Source organism: Engraulis encrasicolus, chromosome 14 (genome assembly GCF_034702125.1).
Source record: "Engraulis encrasicolus isolate BLACKSEA-1 chromosome 14, IST_EnEncr_1.0, whole genome shotgun sequence".
Lineage (NCBI taxonomy): Eukaryota > Metazoa > Chordata > Actinopteri > Clupeiformes > Engraulidae > Engraulis > Engraulis encrasicolus.
Genome location: NC_085870.1, coordinates 4,023,695 through 4,034,282, shown reverse-complemented (window position 1 = coordinate 4,034,282; position 10,588 = coordinate 4,023,695).

Genomic DNA, 10,588 nt, shown 5'->3' with positions numbered 1-10,588 from the left:
ATTTGTATCCTTATTGACAGACAAACAAACATAATAATTTGTGTTCTAGAGAGATGGGTTTGTCTGCTCTGTTTTTTCTCCTAAAAAAGTGCCGACTTGTTCCCCTGCACTGTTGACCGTAACACAGTTGAGTAACACGCTTGACTGTTTTGAAAGTGTTTTTGCGCTATTGATCCCTTATGTGTTGGAAAAATCCTATGAACATACACTAGGGATTATCTCTGGAGAAGGAAGTATTGTGTAAGGAGGGTGACTATATTCAAATCAGACGTTACAGGGATTTATGATGAAAAATGTGTCAGTCTGTATCACAGTGACTCATAAAATCCTACTTATGAAGCTCAACAATCACATTTTCTATATCAGTTGCACATATTAATGACAACATTACTGCTAAGGGACATAAGCACTTTCAAACATATATTGTTTCAACTCTGTAGTATTTTTATATATGTTTGAAATGACATAGTATTTGTCCATAACACTGTTGACAAAATAATTAAGCAAATGTTCGCTTTCATTAGAGTATTTATCAAATGATTTAAGATTAAGCTTGGCAATTTGTTTGTTTGGAAACTTAAATATATACACTATGTAAACATCTAGGTCATTTAGTTGAAAAAAAATACTGATAATTGACATTTTGCTTTTGCCAAAAGCGTAGGGGAATCGTAGAATCACTCGTATATACGATATGTTTTTGAGAGTGAGACATACAGAGAGAAAATATGTGTGTCCAGCTAGAGAGAGCTAATGGGAGGCTGACTGGCCATGGGCTGTCTGTCATATGTTACACACACAGTACAGTAGTTGTATATGCATGTGAGTATCTGTGTGTCCAGAGAAGTAGAGCTAAAGGGAGACTGACTTGGCATGGGCTGCCTGTAATATGGTACACATTATATCCATGTAGCCTATATGTGTGTCCAGAGAAATAGAGCTAAAGGGAGACTGACTGGCCATGGGCTGTCTGTCTGTCATATGGTACACACACAGTTCAGTAGCTGGATACGCATGTGAGTATCCGTGTCTCCAGAGAAGTAGAGGGGAAGGGAGACTGACTTGGCATGGGCTGCCTGTGAGACAGTACACAGTACGGTAAATAGTGTGTAGTGTGTATCTGTTTGTCTAGAGGAATAGAGAGAAAGGGAGACTGACTTGGCATGGGCTGCCTGTGAGACGGTACACAGTACAGTAGTTGTATACAGTGTTGCCAGATTGGGCTGTTTCCCGCCCAATTGGGCTTCTTGGAATGGCCGTCTGCGGGTAAAAATGGCATTTCGCAAGGAAACCCGCCCAATATTGCCCATACATATCAATAGAATTGGGCGGGATTTAGTGCTTCCAGGCGGGTTTTCAGCATTTTTTTTTGGGCTGGAAATCATCAGCCTCATCTGGCAACCCTGTATATGCATGAGTGAGTGAAAGGGAGCCTGACTTGGCATGGGCTGGCTGCCCAGGTGTCATGAGCTCATTTGTGCCGTGTGTGTGCCGGAGGGTTTTGGGAACAGAGTGGGAATTGTGGGAAGGAGATGCCATCACAGAAACGGCAGAGAGGGGTGTGTGTGTGTGTGTGTGTGTGTGTGTGTGTGTGTGTGTGTGTGTGTGTGTGTGTGTGTGTGTGTGTGTGTGTGTGTGGGCTGGGGGGGGTTGCAAGGGGCCCATTGTCCCAGGCCCAGAATGTGGACCCCATCACATTATAGTGTATGTACTATTAGGTGGGGGGGGGGCTTCAGATGACTGTCCTGAGCCTGGCGAAGCCTGTTATAGCAACTGTGTTGTGTATACTCACTGGCCAGTTGTAACAGACAAGTCTCTCTCTCTCTCTCTCTCTGTCTCTCTCTCTCTCTCTGTGTCTCTCTCTCTCTCTCTCTCTCTCTCTCTCTCTCTCTGTCTCTCTCTCTCTCTCTTTCTCATGTCTGTAGGTTTCAGCCTCCTCTTTCACAATGCCCCTTAGATCCAGTTACAAGGCCCTGCCGAGTCTACTGCAGAGGGCCTATTGAGGTGTACCCCACTGACTCTGCCCCCCCTCTCTCAGACAGGAGGACAAAGTTTCAGTGTTAGAAACTGAAAACATGACGCACGACTTGTGAAAATTTGCATATTTCTTAAATGCCAAGGCAGAATTTGTAAAAAAAAAAAAAAAAATTAAACCCTAAATCGTAATTTCAAGACAGAGCATTCTTGAGGCTCGCTCAGACAGTGGACAGTAAGAAATGATTTGTTAATTTAGTAGCCCTTTAGTAATGCACTATGACTTGGTCATTGCCATTCTGGCAACAGCAAATGTATAACGCCTCGTTTTAACAGGTTAACCATTCAGGAAGAATCCTTGACCTGCCAGCCAAGGCTGCATTTCCCTCATTTTGCGTTTTGTTGCTGTTGTTGTTGCTGCTGCGGAGGACAGAGAGCGCTAGGTAACCCTACACCAGCTGCTCCTGTTGCAGAGGGAGGCTAGCCGGCAGTGTTGCCAGATGTGTCCCGCCCAAAAGGTTCTCAAAAACCGCCAAAATGCGCTAAATTCCGCCCAAATTCAACAAATGACATTGACTTCTATGGGCCCAAACGGCTGAAAAAAACGCCACATGGCCAATTTTTCCCGTTTCTATCCGCAGACGCTCGTCCCAAGTAGCCCAATTGGGTGGGCACCCGCCCAATCTGGCAACACCGCTGGCCGGCCCTTACCTGCATCATTTGTAATTCTCAAGGCCAGCTGCATGTTAAAAGGCCGAGGCAATAGTGCCACTATGCTGCTGATGTAACATGTGGACAATGGTAGACTGCAGGTAGAATGGACTGGGACCAAATTAAACACCCGGGCATTTTTGGCTAATATTGTTCCCTCACACATGCAAAACAAACCATTTCCACAAACCACATGTAACGGAGGCTAACTAGCACAGAGTTGGCGTGGAACGTTGGTAAACCTCCCTCTGATAGCCTCATACAGTCTCGTGCCGTTGGGCCGAGAGACTAGTCTCTTGGCCCAGTGGTATCGTACTGTGTCTCCCATTGCCGGACCGTTGTAGTTGACGAGGATGCAGGTTCGATCCCCGAGCGGGGATGAACAGGTGCAAGATGACCTCCGTCACACACATGAGCACGGATCTGACTGCAACTCAGAGTGCAAACTGCAGCTGGACAGACAGGCCCAGACTGCCTTTCTTGTTTGGAAGGAGTGTTCTTTATCAGCGAACAGTATAATTACAATGAATTGATTCACTAGTGGTTTAAAAAAAAAATCCTGTAATTATTTTTTAAGGTACGGGCTGCACTGAGTGAGGAGGTGGGCCACATGTGGCATCTGGGCCTACAGTTTCCCATCCCCGCTCTCTAAACTCAGGGGTGGCATTCTCATTCTCAGCGTCTTTGCTAACGACGGTAGAAACGTCCTTTGTAAGAGCGACTCAACTCTCTCTTGAGAGCGACGCTCACCACTAAATCCAAGGGGATGGTGTTGTTGCGTCTTAAGACAATCTTAAGACGGTTAGCAGCGACAAGAATCGAGAAACGGACCCCAGTCCCTGAGAAAACAAACAAACTAACTAACTAACTAACAACCAAACAAAAACAACAGTATAAGCCCCTGGGGACTGTCGCCCCACCGGGAATATGCCTTCTATGTCAGATTACCAGTCCAGCACTGATAGACTGGTACCAACAACATTAGCTGTTTTGTTTAAATCATGGGTGTCAAACACACGGTAAGGTCTGGGGGGCAGATGAGGCCTACCGGAATGTTTAATCCAGGGGCGCAGCCAGACATTTTGGAGAAAAAAACAACTAGTAATGTCAAAAAGAAGTACATCTCTACCCTGTTACAAAGTTGCTGCGGGTGTCTGAGACTTCAGGTTTTCAGAACCTGAAGAAAAGTTTGCCTTTTTTGCTCGGCATTTACAGTTGATGCTCCTGAAATCCCAGCTGACATCCACCTTCAGATGTTTGACTAGCAATGTGATTCAGATATGAAGCAGAAAATTGCAGCATTTCTCAGACAAAATGGAGTTTTGGGTAACGCTTTACTTTATGGTACAGTTACCCTATGTAATTACGGTGTACTTTCTGGGTAACAACAGGATAACAGAGAGAAGTTACATGGTATCTAACGGGTAAAAAGGGGGTAATTCCAAAGTAAATTCCATTAATGGGGTAATAACAGGGTAACAGAGAGAAGTTTGATGATTAGATGGTTTGAAAATACACAGTGTATTCATAGTAATTCTTGAGATATGTGTATTACATAGTATTTACTTTGTAATTACCCCCTTTTTACCCATTAGATACCATGTAACTTCTGTCTGTTACCCTGTTGTTACGCAGAAAGTACACAGTAAATACTGTACCGTAAAGTAAAGCGTTACCCCTTATGGAATATTGGGTTATATACTGTATGTATTTATGTAGGCTATATAAAAAAAAAACTTGTCCAAACTTGATGTACTTTTCCAAACTGGCGCATGGCAGAAACTGAGTGCTGGTGAATTTGACTGTAAAGTGCAGATAGCAAGTGTACTGTGTAGTGTAAAGTGCAGATAGCAAGTGTGCTGTGTAGTGTTGGTATATTTTATTATAGTGATGAGTCACTTCAGGAAGGCTGCGTTTTGAATAGCAAATCATTTTGCTTTGCATAATGTCAAAATGACCGGCAGAACCAGTTAATAGAGCTCCCATCTCTATGTGTGGGTGTTGCATTGAGCTCCAAGACTAATAACCACGTCTAGTTTCATCTCTCTTTAGTGCACCCATCACGTAACACAGCAAAGAAAAGCATCTGTTGTTCTAACAGCCACGTTTGAGTGAACAGCATCACCGATACCAGCCACCAATTGACTACATGTGTGCATGCCATGTGTTGTGTTTTGATAATCCTTCTCTTTTCTTCACCCCTTGTCACCTACCATTCATGCGCTTAATCCACCTGTGTACAAATGCCTCATGTACGGTATTTATAGGTGGAATTCAAGGCTGCCTGCTTGCCACAGGGGCAAAACAAGCCACATTCCGTACTTGCGTGTGCTGCACACTCCCGCTAAAAAACATCTTATTGCTTCATCGCGCAGTTCTGTAATGTTGTTGAGTAGCCGCCTTTATAAACTAGACCAACCCTACAGGTGGAATATTGTTTTTTGCCAGTCAGGTTGTTGTAACCGTAGTGGATGAGTTGGGCCATAAATCTGGAATGTCTCTGTCTTCTAATTAGAGCGATCTGTCTAGTTTTGAGTCTCTGTAAGGAGTCATTGGAATGAGCTTAGCACAATGACAATGCAGTTTGAGGCCCAACTGATGGTCCCACTGCTTTGCCTAGTCATAGGCAGTCATAGGCAGTCATGGGTAAGCTAAGCGGCTAGGGCATCAGACTTGCATACAAAAGGTGGCTGGTTCGGGGGGGGCAGAATCAATTCTACAGGGGCCCAGGCCCACCCTGGCCCCTGTCTAAAAACGCCAATGCTCTCCCCTAGTGGTGTCAACAATGATCGATTCGGCGATCCGAATCGATCCGGGGCATGGACAATCCAGATCCAGATCCGGCAAGTTCCAGAATCAATCCGGCAATTTTTTTAAGTTTCAATTACTTCCATGGATATTTCGGGAGCAAATGAATGTTAAATTAAATAAAAACACTTCAAAACATTGCAAGACTGATACAGACTGATACAGAAAACAGCCAATAAATTGTTGCTCAGTATCTGACTACTTGTATTTCCTCATCATGGCTGAACATTTGCTTTGCGTTCAGTAGAAATGTAATGCATTGCAATGCATTGTAGAATTGAATCGAATCGGATCTAATAGAATCGAATCGAATCGGATCTACTACCTCCCGAATCGTGATCGAATCGGATCGTGAGGGCAGTGCCGATCCACACCACTACTCTCCCCCATCCTCCTGCATGACTGAGGTACCCTGAGCATGATATCGTCCCGCTGCACTGCTCCCTTGGGGCACCATTACGGTGTGCCCCCTTGCACGGATGAGGCATAAATGCAATTTCGTTGTGTGCAGTGTGCAGTGAACACTTGTGTGCTGTGGAGTGGAGTTTTTCAGTTGGGCTTTCGGCTTTCTATGGTGCGAGTCTAGACTATACGTTGCATGTTATACTATGACTTGCCAGGCTAAATCCCAAGTACTGCATGTTTGATTTATGTGTTTTCAATAACTGAATCCATAGGAAAACACTCATATCTAGTTCACTGAAGTACCTCATGATCATCAGCATCAGGGCCCTGCCATGGCGCTAATGGAAGGACACTTGTCGACTATGCGGCTGACCTGGGTTTGATTCTGGCCCGGGTCCTTTGCCGACCCTTCCCCATCTCTCTCTCTCTCTCTCTCTCTCTCTCTCTCTCTCTCTCTCTCTCTCTCTCTCTCTATCTCTCTCGCAACTCACTTCCTGTCACTATCATCACTGTCCTATTTCGTAAAAACTAACAAAGGCTTGAAAAGCCTTACAAAACACTTTAAAAATTAAAATCATCATCATTATCATCATCATCAGAAAACTTTTCCCATCCTCATCATGAACATCATCAAATGTGCATGATTTTTCTTTCCGCTATGATATCTCAAATTTGCCATGATTTACAAGCGTTGAAGGAATTACAGGCACTAGGAGAGATAGGCCATCACTAGAGCATGCAGGCATGGGGTGTAAGTTTAGGTGTGGATGGTGGTGGGGACATGTCCTTAACACTTTTGAGATGAACCTAGATGATCCCCACCACCTTTTCCAAAAGAATAGAATAGAAAGAATAGTTGACCCAGACAATTTACCATAATGAGAAGACACTAAAGGGCTTAAAGCGCTCAGGAGACTTTGCAGGGTAATATTACTCAGGTGCTCATCTGTACCGGGTGAAGTGTAGGTCCAAAAAAGGAAGGAAAAGGCAGAGGTACTCTGAGATTTGAGAAAAATATAAAAAAAGCATTTTAACATGGCAAATTCATGCCCTGATGAAGGCCAATATGGCCGCAACGCGTAGGCCCATGTGCTTTTAAACTGAATTTGCCATGTTAAATTAAAGGCTTTTTTTATATTTTTCTCAAATCTCAGAGTGCCTCTGTGTGACGGAGGTCATCTTGCACCTGTTCACCCCCCTCGGGGATCGAACGTGCGACCTCGTCAACTACAACGGTTCGGCGATGGGAGACACAGTACGATACCGCTGGGCCAAGAGACTAGTCTCTCGGCCCAACGGCACGAGACTGTATGAGGCTATCGGAGGGAGGTTTACCAACGTTCCACGCCAACTCTGTGCTAGTTAGCCTCCGTTACACTCTCCCCCTTAAACCTCACTCCCATCCCGGGTCATACGGCACCACTGTGACGGAGGTCATCTTGCACCTGTTCACCCCCCTCGGGGATCGAACGTGCGACCTCGTCAACTACAACGGTTCGGCGATGGGAGACACAGTACGATACCGCTGGGCCAAGAGACTAGTCTCTCGGCCCAACGGCACGAGACTGTATGAGGCTATCGGAGGGAGGTTTACCAACGTTCCACGCCAACTCTGTGCTAGTTAGCCTCCGTTACATCTGCTTTTTCCTTCCTTTTTTAATTTACCATAATGTCCCCTCCCCACTACTTTCAAAGCCAAATATACACCTTTGCATTACATGCAGGCTAGACCAACATGTTTAGCTCTCTCCAGCTTTAGTGGCTTGCAGTCGCTTGATTGACAGAATGCAATTGGTGGGGCTGTAAAACAGCCTGGAGATGAGGGAGAGGAAATAACACAATTATGGAGGAATGGCATGATGGCACTGCATCCTGCTGCTCAACCTATTGATTGCAGCAGGCAGGTTGAGAGAGAGGCAGAGAGAGAGAGAGAGAGAGAGAGAGAGAGAGAGAGAGAGAGAGCGAGAGAGAGAGAGCGAGAGAGAGAGAGCACGGCCACCATGAATCATATCATTATTTACAGCACCTGATCTCTGCCTCTCTGTCTGCCTGCCTGCCTGCCTGCCTGCCTGCCTCTCTGCCTCTCTGCCTGTCTGCCTCTCCACCTCTCTGCCTGCCTGCCTGTCCGCCTGTCCGCCTGTCTGCATCAGGTGATGACGGTGAGTCATCCGCTGGTGGTGGAGATTATGACTTGCATCCCCTCTGCAGCCCAGTCAATCACCCCACAGCACCCACCCTCTCCCCACAGCACCCACCCCACACCACACACCCCCTCCCCACAGCACCCAGCTTCACCCCACAACACCCACCTTCTCCCCACACCACCCACCCCTNCCCATACCACCATCCTCCTCCTCACCCCCCCCACCCCCTCCCCACACCACCCAGCTTCACCCCACACCACCCCCCCTCCCCACACCACCCATCTTCTCCCCACACCACCCACCTTCTCCCCACACCAACCACCCCCTCCCCACACCACCCAGCCCCACACCACCCAGCCCCACACCACCCAGCCCTGCACCACACCACCCACCTCCACACCACCCAGTCAATCACCCCCACACCACCACCCAGCTTCTCCCCACACCACCACCCATCTTCTCCCCACACCACCCATCTTCTCCCCACACCACCCATCTTCTCCCCACACCACCACCTCTCCCCTCCACACCACCACCCAGCTTCTCCTCACACCACCCAGCTTCTCCCCACACCACCCACCTTCTCCCCACACCAACCACCCCCTCCCCACACCACCCAGCTTCTCCCCACACCACCCATCTTCTCCCCACACCACCCACCTTCTCCCCACACCACCCAGCTTCTCAGCACACCACCCAGCTTCTCCCCACACCACCCATCTTCTCCCCACACCACCCACCTTCTCCCCACACCAACCACCCCCTCCCCACACCACCCACCCCTCCCCACACCACCCATCTTCTCCCCACACCACCACCCATCCCCTCCACACCACCACCCACCTTTCCCCACACCAGCCAGCTTCTCCTCACACCACCCAGCTTCTCCCCACACCACCCAGCTTCTCCCCACACCACCCAGCTTCTCCCCACACCACCCAGCTTCTCCCCACACCACCCATCTTCTCCTCACACCACCACCCAATACCCCTCCACACCACCACCCACCTTCTCCCCACACCACCCAGCTTCTCCTCACACCACCTACCCCCTACCCACCCCACCCATCTTCTCCCCACACCACCCAGCTTCTCCTCACACCACCTAGCTTCTCCCCACACCGCCACCCAGCTTCTCCCCACACCACCCAGCTTCTCCTCACACCACCTAGCTTCTCCAACTATCCTGAATTGTCATCTGACGTAACATTTTTATCATGATCTGGCCCGCCGACAGGAGGGGGACAAACGGGTATGTTGTCCCGGCCCCAGGAAGAGAAGGGGCCCAGAATCCGGACCTCGTTGTATGGAGTGCATTTTGAATTTTGAGGGGGGGTGGCATTACAGATGATTATTTCGTCCTGAGCCCTGCCAAAGCTGTCAGCGGCCTTGGTAGGGATTACTGTATGACACACACACACACACACACACACACCCCTGCAGCCCAGTCAATCACAGCACACCACCCAGCTTCTCTAACCATCCTGAACTGTCATCTGACAGAATAGTTTTTCCATCATGACTAGAATGTGAGACATCTCAAAACTCATACTAGAGTAGTGTGTGAGACATCCTGAAAAAGGCACCCGGCGCTCACACACACACACACAATTATATTGCATTACATTCTGCAATTACACACCTTCCTCTAGAGTTAAAGTGATACTGTCCCATTGAGTTAAATAATAGGATTTTACCATTCTCGTATACTTTCAACCGTTCATGACAGTGCAAATTTTACCTCCAAGCTAGCAGTTAGCCTAGAGTCCTATGATACCAGTTAGCCGCCAGCTGGTCTCATAGGACTCAATGTTAACTGCTAGCTTGGAGGTAAAATTTGCACTGCCATACCCAGAGAACGGTTGAAAGTACAGGAGAACCCTATTATTTAACTCAAGGGGAGGTGTAAAATAAGCTTATCTCCATAAATGGGACAGTATCACTTTAAGTGGGGGGGAAATAATGTATTTCTCTTCCTCTTTGTTCATTTCAACAGGTGTAGTGAAGGAGAGAGTGACGAGTAGCGTAACAGTAGCGGCATATCAGGTGACTTACTGCCAGCTATGTGGCCGAACCTGTTGGTCATCCCCTGAGCCAGCGTACGGTATAGTGTAGTAGTCGGACTCAGGGGCTGAACTATAGGAGAAATAAGGCCCGGGCACTTTTGGCTTAAAGGGACCCCTCATAATTAGCGGCGCAGAATTAACTCACCAGTGGGCCCCCACACCTTTGTGGGACCCTATTTTCCTTAATGTAAAACAAAATTTTTTTTAAAAAAGGCGTTGAGCCCCCCACATTTGGGCTTGCATGCCCACGGCGACCCTGGTTCGAGTCCGGCCGGGGTCATTTCCCGACCCCACCCCGTCTCTCTGTCCCACTCACTTCCTGTCACAATCTCAAACTGTCCTATCAAATAAAGGCATAAAAGCCCTAAAAAAAAGACGAGGGTGCGGGGCCCACCGGGAAATGCCCGCTATGCCAGATGGCCAGGGGCCGACGAGGGTACGGGGCCCACCGGGAAATGCTCGCTATGCCAGATGGCCAGTC